The 9971-nt window shown below is 42.0% G+C and overlaps 1 long non-coding RNA gene across 1 annotated transcript; it reads right to left on the bottom strand.

Moving 5' to 3' along the window:
- Positions 1-387: 387 nt before the first annotated feature.
- LOC111546326 lies at positions 388-9519 on the bottom strand. The gene is made up of 2 exons (XR_002732740.2): positions 9391-9519; positions 388-1571 (listed from the first exon to the last, which is right to left on the bottom strand). It is a non-coding gene; the product is annotated as an uncharacterized LOC111546326 (long non-coding RNA).
- Between the last annotated feature and the right edge of the window lie 452 nt (positions 9520-9971).

Genomic DNA, 9971 nt, shown 5'->3' with positions numbered 1-9971 from the left:
CCTCAAAGTTCTATAGGCAGTACAGGAAGCATGGCTGGGAGACCTCAGGAAACTTACAATTGTGGTAGAATACACATGGGAAGGAAGCAAGTCTTTGCATGGTGGGACAGGAGACAGAGAGAGAGAGCAAAAGGGGAAGCGCTACACACTTTCAAACCACCAGATCTCATGAAAACTCACTATCCTGAGAGCAGCACGGGGAAAGCCGCCTCTATGATCCAATCACCTCCCACCAGGTCCCTCCCCCAACACCGAGGATTACAATTCAGCATGAGATTTGAGTGGGGACACAGAGCCAAACTATATCAGGGTGCAAGTGCATGCATAGCTTGTGTAGTGGTGAAGTCAGGGTATTTAGAGCATCCATTACTAGAATGACGTATGTTGTACCCATCCAAATATTATTTTTAATACACTTTAGGAAATCTCAAACATACAAAAAAATTGTCACTTGAACTACAATAAAATGCTTTCCCCCACCCCAATCATTTGAGAATAAGTTGAGGTCACAATGTTCCATCCCCCCCAAATGGCCTCAGTGTACATTTTTTATGCATTTTTTATGAGGGGTTTCTCCCACACAGTTACAAAATGCCTATCCAAGTCAGAAAAATAACATTGTTACATTATACATTATGTAATAATAAATTTCAGAACCATTACCACTATCTTATACTTAGGCCCAGTTTAGCATTAATCCTTAGCCCCAAGTTTAGCATGATGATGAATATACTGATTAATAGAATCAAATAAACAGCCTTTCCATATGTCTATGATAACTAACTATAAGATGTAATTTAGAACATTTCTCACATATGAGAGGACTTTAAAAAGTTTATGAAAAAATGGATTTAAGAGATAAAAGTTTAAAATATGATTTTATCTCTCAACACGAGTTCCATCAAGTTCCAGACACTTCTGTAAGCAATGATACCATTAATTTAGTCCATCCCTAAAGAACTAAGTGTCCTGGGAATTTAACCATGTCAGTGCAGTCTTTTTTACATTATTAACTGGAAAAAACAGGGTGCCCTTTACAGATTTTTTAAATATTAGGAAGTAAAGAAGTCAGAATGAGCTTAATCAGGACTGTAAGGTGGATGGCTAAATATTTACCATCGAAACTCTAGCAAAATCACCCTTACTTGATGAGAAGAATGAGCAGGAGCATTGTTGTGGTAGAGGAGGACTGGTTGGTGAAGCTTTCTCAGGTGTCTCTCTGTTAAAGCTTTGGCTAACTTTTTAAAAGCACTCTCATAAGAAGCAGATGTTACCGTTCTCTGGCCCTTCAAGAAGTCAACAAACACTATGCCGTGAGCATCCCAAAACACTGCTGCCATGACCTTTGCTCTTGGCCGGTCTGCTTGTGCTCTGACGGGGCCACTTCCACCCTTGGTAGCCATTTATTTGATTGTGCTTTGTCTTCAGGATGGTATGGGTAAAGCTGTGTTTCAGCTCCTATGGCAATTTCTTTGAAGAAATACTTCTGGATGTTGATCCCATTTCTTTAAAATTCCCATTGAAAGTTCTGCTCTCGTCTGCAGCTAATCTGGGAACAACAGTTTCAGCACCTGTGGAGTGGAAGGTTTGCTCAACGTTATTTTTTCAGTCAGAATTGTGGAGCTGAACCTATTCAGATTTCTATAGTGTTGGCTATTGTTTCTGCTGTTAATCATTGGTCCTGTTTAATTATCACATGAACAAAAACAATTTTTTTTCCTTAAAAATTGATGTAGATGGTCTACTGCAGAGGGCTTCATCTTCAGAATCATCTCATCACTTCTTAAAACAAGTTATCCATTCGTAAACTGCTGATTTCTTTGGGAATAGCATCTCCATAAATCTTTTCAAAAAGCATCAATGATTTCACCATTCTTCCACCCAAATATTTGAGACTGGGTACAGTGGTTCACACCTGCAATCCCAACACTTTGGGAGGCCAAGGCAGGAGGATTACCTAAGACCATTTTGAGATCAGCCTAGACAACATAGCAAGACCTCATCTCTACCAAAAAAAAAAAAAAAAAAATTAAAAATAGCTGGGTGTGATGGGACACACCTGTTGTTCCAGCTACTGGGGAGGCTAAGGTGGGAGGATTACTTGAACCCAGTGGTTTGAGGTTACAGTGAGCTATGATCACGTTATTGCACTCCAGCCTGGGTAAAAGAGTAAGACCCTGTCTCTAAAAAAAACCAAAAAATTTAAAAAGTTGTTTGCTCTTGCTTCTGTCTTAGCAGAATTCATGTTGCTCTGACAGGAGCTCTTTTCAAACTGATGTTTTATCCTTCTTAGTGACTTAAACTATATCCTGTCCAGACATGTTATAACAAGTCAGTACGAGTTTATTTTAGTGCACAAAATCGAATTCATATATAGTTTTTTTTACAATATGCATTTTTCATGAACTTTTTGAAGACCTCTCATAATGGCAAAACTATATTAGCTCTATGAGGCTAGCATATAACCCTAGGGATATAACCCTAACACACCGAATGGAAAATAAACAAAAGATGTCGGTTTTAAGAAAATGTAATAAAGTTGGATATTTCCTCTTAGCTATTCAGAAATGGCCCCAAAGCTGAAAGAAGAAGAAACAGAAATGCTTACTGTATTACACAAAATACGAATACATTTGAAGCCCTAATGCTCTGAACAGGAGAAAGAGCTGCTGAAGGCAGTAAATTCCCCTTGTAATGGATGAAGTTGTGGAGGGAAGATACACTGTTTAGTTAAAAAAATAAAAATAAGAACGGACAGTACAGAATGACTTCTGTAAAATCGTTAAATTTATGTGTTAAAGAAACAACACACAAAATCATAAAATGACACTACATGGTTTGACTACACCAGTACAGTCACGTACTGCAGAGCAATGTTTTGGTCAATGGTGGACCACAAACATGGCAATGGTCCCATAAGTTTATAATGAGGCTGGAACATTCCCATTGCCTAGTATTTACCATACTGCACATTTTATTATTATCTTGGAGCATACTCCTTCTCCTTATTAAAAAAAAGCTAACTGTCGAACTGCCTCATGTGGGTCCTTCAGGAGGTATCCAGAAGAAGGCATTGTTCTCAGAGGAGAAGACAGCTCCATGCGTGTCACTGCCCCTGAAGACCTTGCAGTGGGACAGACCTGGAGATGGGAGACAGTGACAATGATGATCCTGACCTGTGCAGGCCTGGGTTAATGTGTGTGTTTGTGCCAAATTTTTAGCAAAAAAAAAAAAAAGAAAAATAGAAAAAAGCTTATGGAATAAGGATTTAGAGAAAGAATATTTTTGTACAGCTGCACAATGTGTTTGTGTTTGAAGCTAAGTATTCTCACAACAGTCAAGTTAAAACATTAAGTTTTTAAAGTAAAAAAAGTTACAGTAAGCAAAGGTTAATCTACCATTGAAGAAAGAAAAGTATTTTAAATAATTTTAGTGTAGCCTAAGTGTACAGTGTTTCTGAAGTCTACAGGAGTATACGGTAATGTCTTAGAGCTTCACATTTACTCACATGTCACCCAGAGCAACTTCTAGTCCTGCAAGCTCCATTCATGGTAAGTGCCTGCTACAGGTGTGCCATTTTTAGTCTTTCAGACTGTATTTTTACTCTACCTTCTCTATGCTTAGATACACAAATACTTACTATTGTGTTACAACTGCCTACTATATTCAGTACAGTCACATGCTGTACAAGTTTGTAGTCTAGGAGGAATAGGCTGTACCATCTAGCCTAGGGGTGTGGTAGCCTGTACCATCTAGGTTTGTGTAAGCATACCCTATGATGTACAAGACAAAATCGACTAACCATGCATTTCTCAGAATGTATTACCAAATGACTGTGTTTTCTATGAGAATACAGCATATAACTGCACAAAAGATCTGAAAAGTCCACACCACTTGATAAGAGGGTACCTGTGGGAAGCAGAGGCAGGCACTGGGAAGACACAAGTATTCAAGGAGAACTTTAGCTTTATCTAGTATGTTTTGGTTTTTTTGGAATTACCTTAAAATGCACTTGCAGTGCTTCTGTCATTGAAAAGCTAATTTAATAACAATCTCTCCTTTTGTCAAGCAGTAGAGATCAGAACAGGACAAATTCTTATCCTTTCATGTATCTCCAACTGACATCAACTTGTAGAAACAGCACTGAAGATGGTCTGAATGGGAACTATTACAATTCTGGGAGAAATAGAAGATAATCTACTTATCATCAGGGAAATAGTTCCTACAGCCACACCAGCGTACGATAAACTCAGGACTTCAATGAAGGTGAGATGCAGACTGGATCCAGAGGAACTTTGATAAAAACTTGAAACACATGGTTTTCTGGGGACACTGGCACACACTTTCTCAAATGAGGACTTCCATCATTAAAATGAAACTTGAACTACAATCTCTACTCATTCCCGTTCCTATCAGCTCTGTTTTTCTTTATTATTGCTATGTCATGTGTGTTTAAAATAGAGGTTTCCCTAGCCCTAGCTGCTAACCAACCTGCTGCAATCTGACTTCTGCCTTTGGAATTGCTCCTGCCACATCCATCAAAGGCACGGCAGTTGCCAAACTTGAGAGCCATTTTTCAGACCTTTTAAGTATACTCTTAGACGTTGGTTCTGCTGAGAGTTCCTCCTGAACTCTCCTCCCTTGCTCTATGAGGCTAGCATCTCTGGCTCTCTTCTTATTTCTCTATGAATTACTTGGCCTCTTTTACCTGCTATTCTTTTCTTCTGCCTGTTTCCTAAGTATTGATGTCCATTGAGCTCAGTTCTGGGTCCCTGTGTGAGTTGCCAAAATGGCCCGAATTCTGCCTCTACCCACCCCACCCAAAGCCCTCACAGTGTGACTTTGTAGGGTGGAGTCTGTTTCCTCATTCCTAAAATAAGGGCTAGTGCAGAGGAACTGATGCTGTACTAGGTCTGCGCCAAGGCCTTGCATGCATCATCTCTGTCTTAGAGTCTGCCTAGCAGCAATGGAGCAAGCCTGAGCTTATCGGCGAGCTGTGCAATTGCAGGGTCAGATGCTATTTGATCTTGCAATCCATGTCCCAACCAATTGCCAGCAGTCCTAGAAATACAGTTACCTAGTTGACCAGCAGCTGAACCTAGACATTTGAGACAGTCCAACCAGGACCCATAAAACCATCCAGCCGAGTCCAGCCCAAACAGCTGACCCCAGATTTATGTGCTAAATCAATGCTTGTTTATTATGTAGCAAAAAGCCAACTGTTACTTCCTCTTCTCAATTTTGGGGGGCCTCCTTACTCACAGGCATGACTTCAGCTTCTATGCCTAATGATGATTCTAACACAGTGCCAACAAATGTTTTGATGGGGTGAAGACACCAGGTTTTGAGATAATGCTTTTGAAGAATATTCATTCTCTGGATTTCTCAGCTCCAGTAATTTTCATTTAGGACTTCCTCCTTTTGTTATATTCTGGACTTGATATTATAACTATGGCTTTATATATATAGTTATTATAACTCTATGGTTATTACTTTCAAACTTACAATGACTTATTTGAACAATATAATTGGAAAGATCAGAAACTGAACGAAAACACACAGTACTACCTTTTACTCCTTATTAATGTATTTGAATAAAACTCCACAGTACACTCGAAAATAAATCCTAATGCAGGTGTTTGGCTAAGGTGCACATGAATGTAGAGCCTGCCCCAGTCACTAGTGGTGCCTAGTAAACCACTCCAACATTTAGTGACTACATCAAACTCCATCTTCTTAGGCTTACAGGGTTGGGGATTTGGAAAGGGCTTGGCAGGGACAGTTTATGTCCACCCCATGATGTCTGGGCCTCAGCTAGGACGGTGAGAAGGCTGAGGGGTGAGTCAATGGCTCAGGACTGGAATATTCTGGCACCAACTTCACTAGCAAGTCTGTAGCTGACACTGGCCTCTGGTTGAACTTCAGCTGGACGTTGGGCCACTCTCCAAGTGCTCTCTCTGCCTCAGGCTGGTTTGGGCTTCCTTATGGCATGGCAGCTGGATTCCCAGAAGAGGCGTCCCAAGAAAGCCAGGTTGAAATGCTTGGCATCTCTACAGTGCCATCAAGCCTCAGAGGTCACATAACATCAGTTTAGCCACACTCTTGGTCAAGGCTATAATGAAATTGGCTCAAATTCTAGGAGACTTCTTGCTCAACAGAAGGAGTGTCAAGGTCACACTGTTTTATATATTTTTTAAAGCATGTGGAATGGATGACACTGTCGTGGTCATTCTTGGAAATTACAATCTGAAACTGAAGCATATGCAAAATGCATCTGAAAATTCAGGCATCTGTGCCTTGCAAGGAAAGGAGACACCACAGATCACCCTTTGGGAGGTGAGTTTGAGAAACAAGGAGGCGTCTTCATAGACATTTGGTAGCTTGCCAACTTGATAGACTGTTTAAATAACCTAGAACAGTGTTATTCAACGGAGGGCCCCTCCTCCATGAGAGGTCTTCTATGTCAGTAATAAAGGCATTTTTAATATTTCAAAACATTAGAGAAATTATGCATTCATTGGGCATAAAAGTAACTGAAATACAACTAAAACTTTTTTTCTACTTTGGGATGGAATGCAAGCTAAACAAAGTTGTGACTCACATTTACATATGTTTTTATTAAATAAGAAAATAATCACTGAATGAATATATGTTATTTGGTAGCTAACTATTTCAAAACATGGTAGCCTGCTATAGAAGGACAGAGATTGGAAACAGACATTCTCTTGTAATTTTTGTTTTGACAAATTTAAAAAAAGAGCAATAAAAATAGTGGAGCTAAGACCTGAGAGCCTTCCACCCAGAACTGGCGACTCATGACATGATGTCAGATTCGCTCCATCTTTTCAAGTATAAATGAAATAAAGCAAATGAAGCTGGCTTTGTATCATCCCTGCTTCTGTCTCCCTTGCCCTCAGAGATGATCATTAAGAATCACAAATATTCTAACAACCCAAAAATGCTCCATATGTATTTATATTCATGAATAGTTTCTATTGCATATCTGATGATTGATATAATTTGTCTCATGATGCAAATGTCTTTTCCATTCAATATGTTTTTGAGTTTTTACATGTTATAGAAAAATAGTTCACCTCTGCCCTATAGGATTCCATGGTGTGAATGCATCATAATTCTTTTATTTTTTTCTTTTGAGACAGGGTCTTGTTCTGACACCCAGGCTGCAGCTCACTGCAGCCTTGACATTCCAGGCTCAAGTAATCCTCCCACCTCAACCTCCAAAGTAGCTGGGACTACAGGCACACGTTACCATGCCTAAATTTTGTAATCCCAGCGTGGTGGCTCATGCCTGTAATCTTAGCACTTTGGGAGGCTGAGGCTGGTGGATCACTTGAGGTTGGGAGTTTGACACCAGCCTGACCAAAATGGTGAAACCCCGCCTCTACTAAAAATACAAAAATTAGCTGGGCATGGTGGTGGGCACCTGTAATCCCAGCTACTCGGGAGGCTGAGGCAGGAGAATCAGTTGTACCCAGGAGGCGGAGATTGCAGTGAGCAGAGATGGCGCCACTGCACTCCAGCCTGGGCGACAGAGTGAGACTCCTAAAAAAAAAAAACCTCTTTCTTCCTAAATTACCCAGTCTCAGGTGGTTCTTTATAGCAGTGCGAGAGTGGACTAACACAGCTGCATAACGATGTGAATGTACTTAATGCCACTGAACTGGATGCTTAAACATGGTTAAGATGGTAAATTTTATGTTATGTGTATTTTGCCACAATTAAAAAGAAATCTTAAAGTAAGTGACAAGAATGAGAAATGTTGTCATCCTCAAGATACTAAAGATGTTTCAATTACTCAGATAAGGAAATCACCCTAAATATCACCACCCAACTTCAACATTGAAGATTCTGAAATTTAGCCAAAGAAAAAGAAGGGAAAGAGAAGGATTTCTTTACTCAAAGGTTAATAAGTTTGTTTGTTTTTAGTGAAGAGGGCAAGTCATAACGGTCTTCTAAACTATGTTTAAATTTTAAACAGCATTTGACTTCTGGCACTAAAAAAATTAGGATTTTAGCACTTTTACACTTCTTCCCAACTTCTGTCTTCTGACCTCCCAAGTTTTGTGAAGATTTTTACTCTTAAGGCTTAGAAATGTACCTTCTATTCTGTAGTCTTAAAGTGACTGGGGCTCTAGCATTAATGCCCCACTTACATGAAGCATTTACTTAATACCATTCCTGTGATGTGCCTTTATTTTCAAGCGTTTTTCTAAAAAAATGTATTAATTGACTGTATTTCATTAAGAAAGGGTCAAAAGTGTTGAGCTTTAACTCTTTATTATGTGGACAATTTTCACGTGACCTTTATACTTGAGACACACCTTGGCTTAAGTGCCTTTGGTTGCATTACATTTCCTTCAGAACTTTGTAGAGTTGCTACTGTATTTTTGGGGGATAGAGTAAAATACCAACTCAATTTATACCCCTTGCAAAGGATTTGATTTTTTTTTTCTTTTTGTCCCATAGAATGAAGAATTTTTCCCTCATCTTTGAAGTTCAACAATTTAATACATTTTCCAGATCATTAATCATCAGGGAAATGCAACTTAAAAAAAATGAGATGCTCTATGCACACACTGCAGCAGCCAAAATTCAAAAGGTGGACAGCACTAAACGCTGGTGAGGATACAGAACAAGGAAAACTCTCACATCCTGTGGTGGGAATGTGCAATGATAAGCCACGTTGGAAAACTGTTTAGCGGTTCTGTGAAAACTTAATCATACACCTGCCATGACTCAGCCTTCCCACTTCCATGTAGTTAGCCAAGAGAAGGAAAAACTTACGTCCACAAAAACACTTGTGATAAAGGCTTTTAGCAGCTTTGTTCAAAATAGCCAACACTGGTGGGGAGGAAATAAGTGGTAATTGGATAAGCAGAATATATTATCTCCAGGCAATGGAACACAATTTACCAATAAAAATAAATCATTGGAGGGCGATACCTTCCTGCGTGGGGTGGGTTGGCTCCAGGGCTCTCTGAGGTCCCTAGCGCCGCGCCCCTGTCGCTCCATCTTGCAAGGTATACGAGCAGCCCCAGCAACCCCGCGCTCCCCTTGCACCCCAGTAGGTTCTGGTCCTCTCCGCCGGGACAGATTAGCCCCCAAGGCGGCCCTGATGCGCCAGCCCGGGCTGGCACTGGAGACCGGGGCGCCCTCGGCGGACTGGGAGGCCAGTCACAGGTGATTTCTGGTTTCCCTGTGACCTGAGCAGACTTGCACACAATGGAAAGCGCTGCCTTTCTTAAGATATTCCGGGTAGCGGCAAAATCATCCGCGAGAAGCGCTCGGAAGCGAAGCAGTCAGGCCTTCTTTCCCCTCCGTTACCCAAATGACGCTGACCCCCCCGGGCCACCCACAAGGTCGCCCTACCTGGCAGAGTTGGGAGCGGAGGCGCAGCCTGTGCCAGCAGGAGGTCCGGACGTCCCAGGTATCCCAGGTGGGAGTCCACGCAGGGCTAAGGGCGCACTCTCCGGGATCCCCGCCTCCCTCACTTCCGCGCGCGCGCGGTGGTGACGTCGGGGAGGAAACGCTCCGCGATGCGAGCGCCCCGCCCCAGCGCTGCGCGGTGCCCCACCACTGGGACCCGCACGGGGCTTCCTCCTAGGATGAGTGGCTACAGCTGGTGCGCACACAGGAACAGCTCCGTGGGTGAGAGCTCCAGTGACTTCCAGCACCATCAGGGCAGAGCCCACAGCCTCCTGCTGGGAGACTCCACGAGGGAGCCTCACCATGGCCAGTGGGCTTCCTGACGCGCAGACCATTCCCAAGATTGCTTCCTCAGTGACGCGGTGGAGGAGCAGAGGGAGCACTCCATGGATGGTAGTGACATCAAGCTGGAGAAGGACAGACACTGGAGGTGGAGATGCAGGGCTCCCGAGGGCACCGGCTCAGGCCAGGAACTGCAGGCCGTGGCGAGGAAAAGGGCACAGAGAAAAGCCCAGGGCGGCCAA

This window comes from Piliocolobus tephrosceles, chromosome X, assembly GCF_002776525.5.
Source record: "Piliocolobus tephrosceles isolate RC106 chromosome X, ASM277652v3, whole genome shotgun sequence".
NCBI classification, from domain to species: domain Eukaryota; kingdom Metazoa; phylum Chordata; class Mammalia; order Primates; family Cercopithecidae; genus Piliocolobus; species Piliocolobus tephrosceles.
This window is presented reverse-complemented; position numbering and strand designations above follow the sequence as displayed.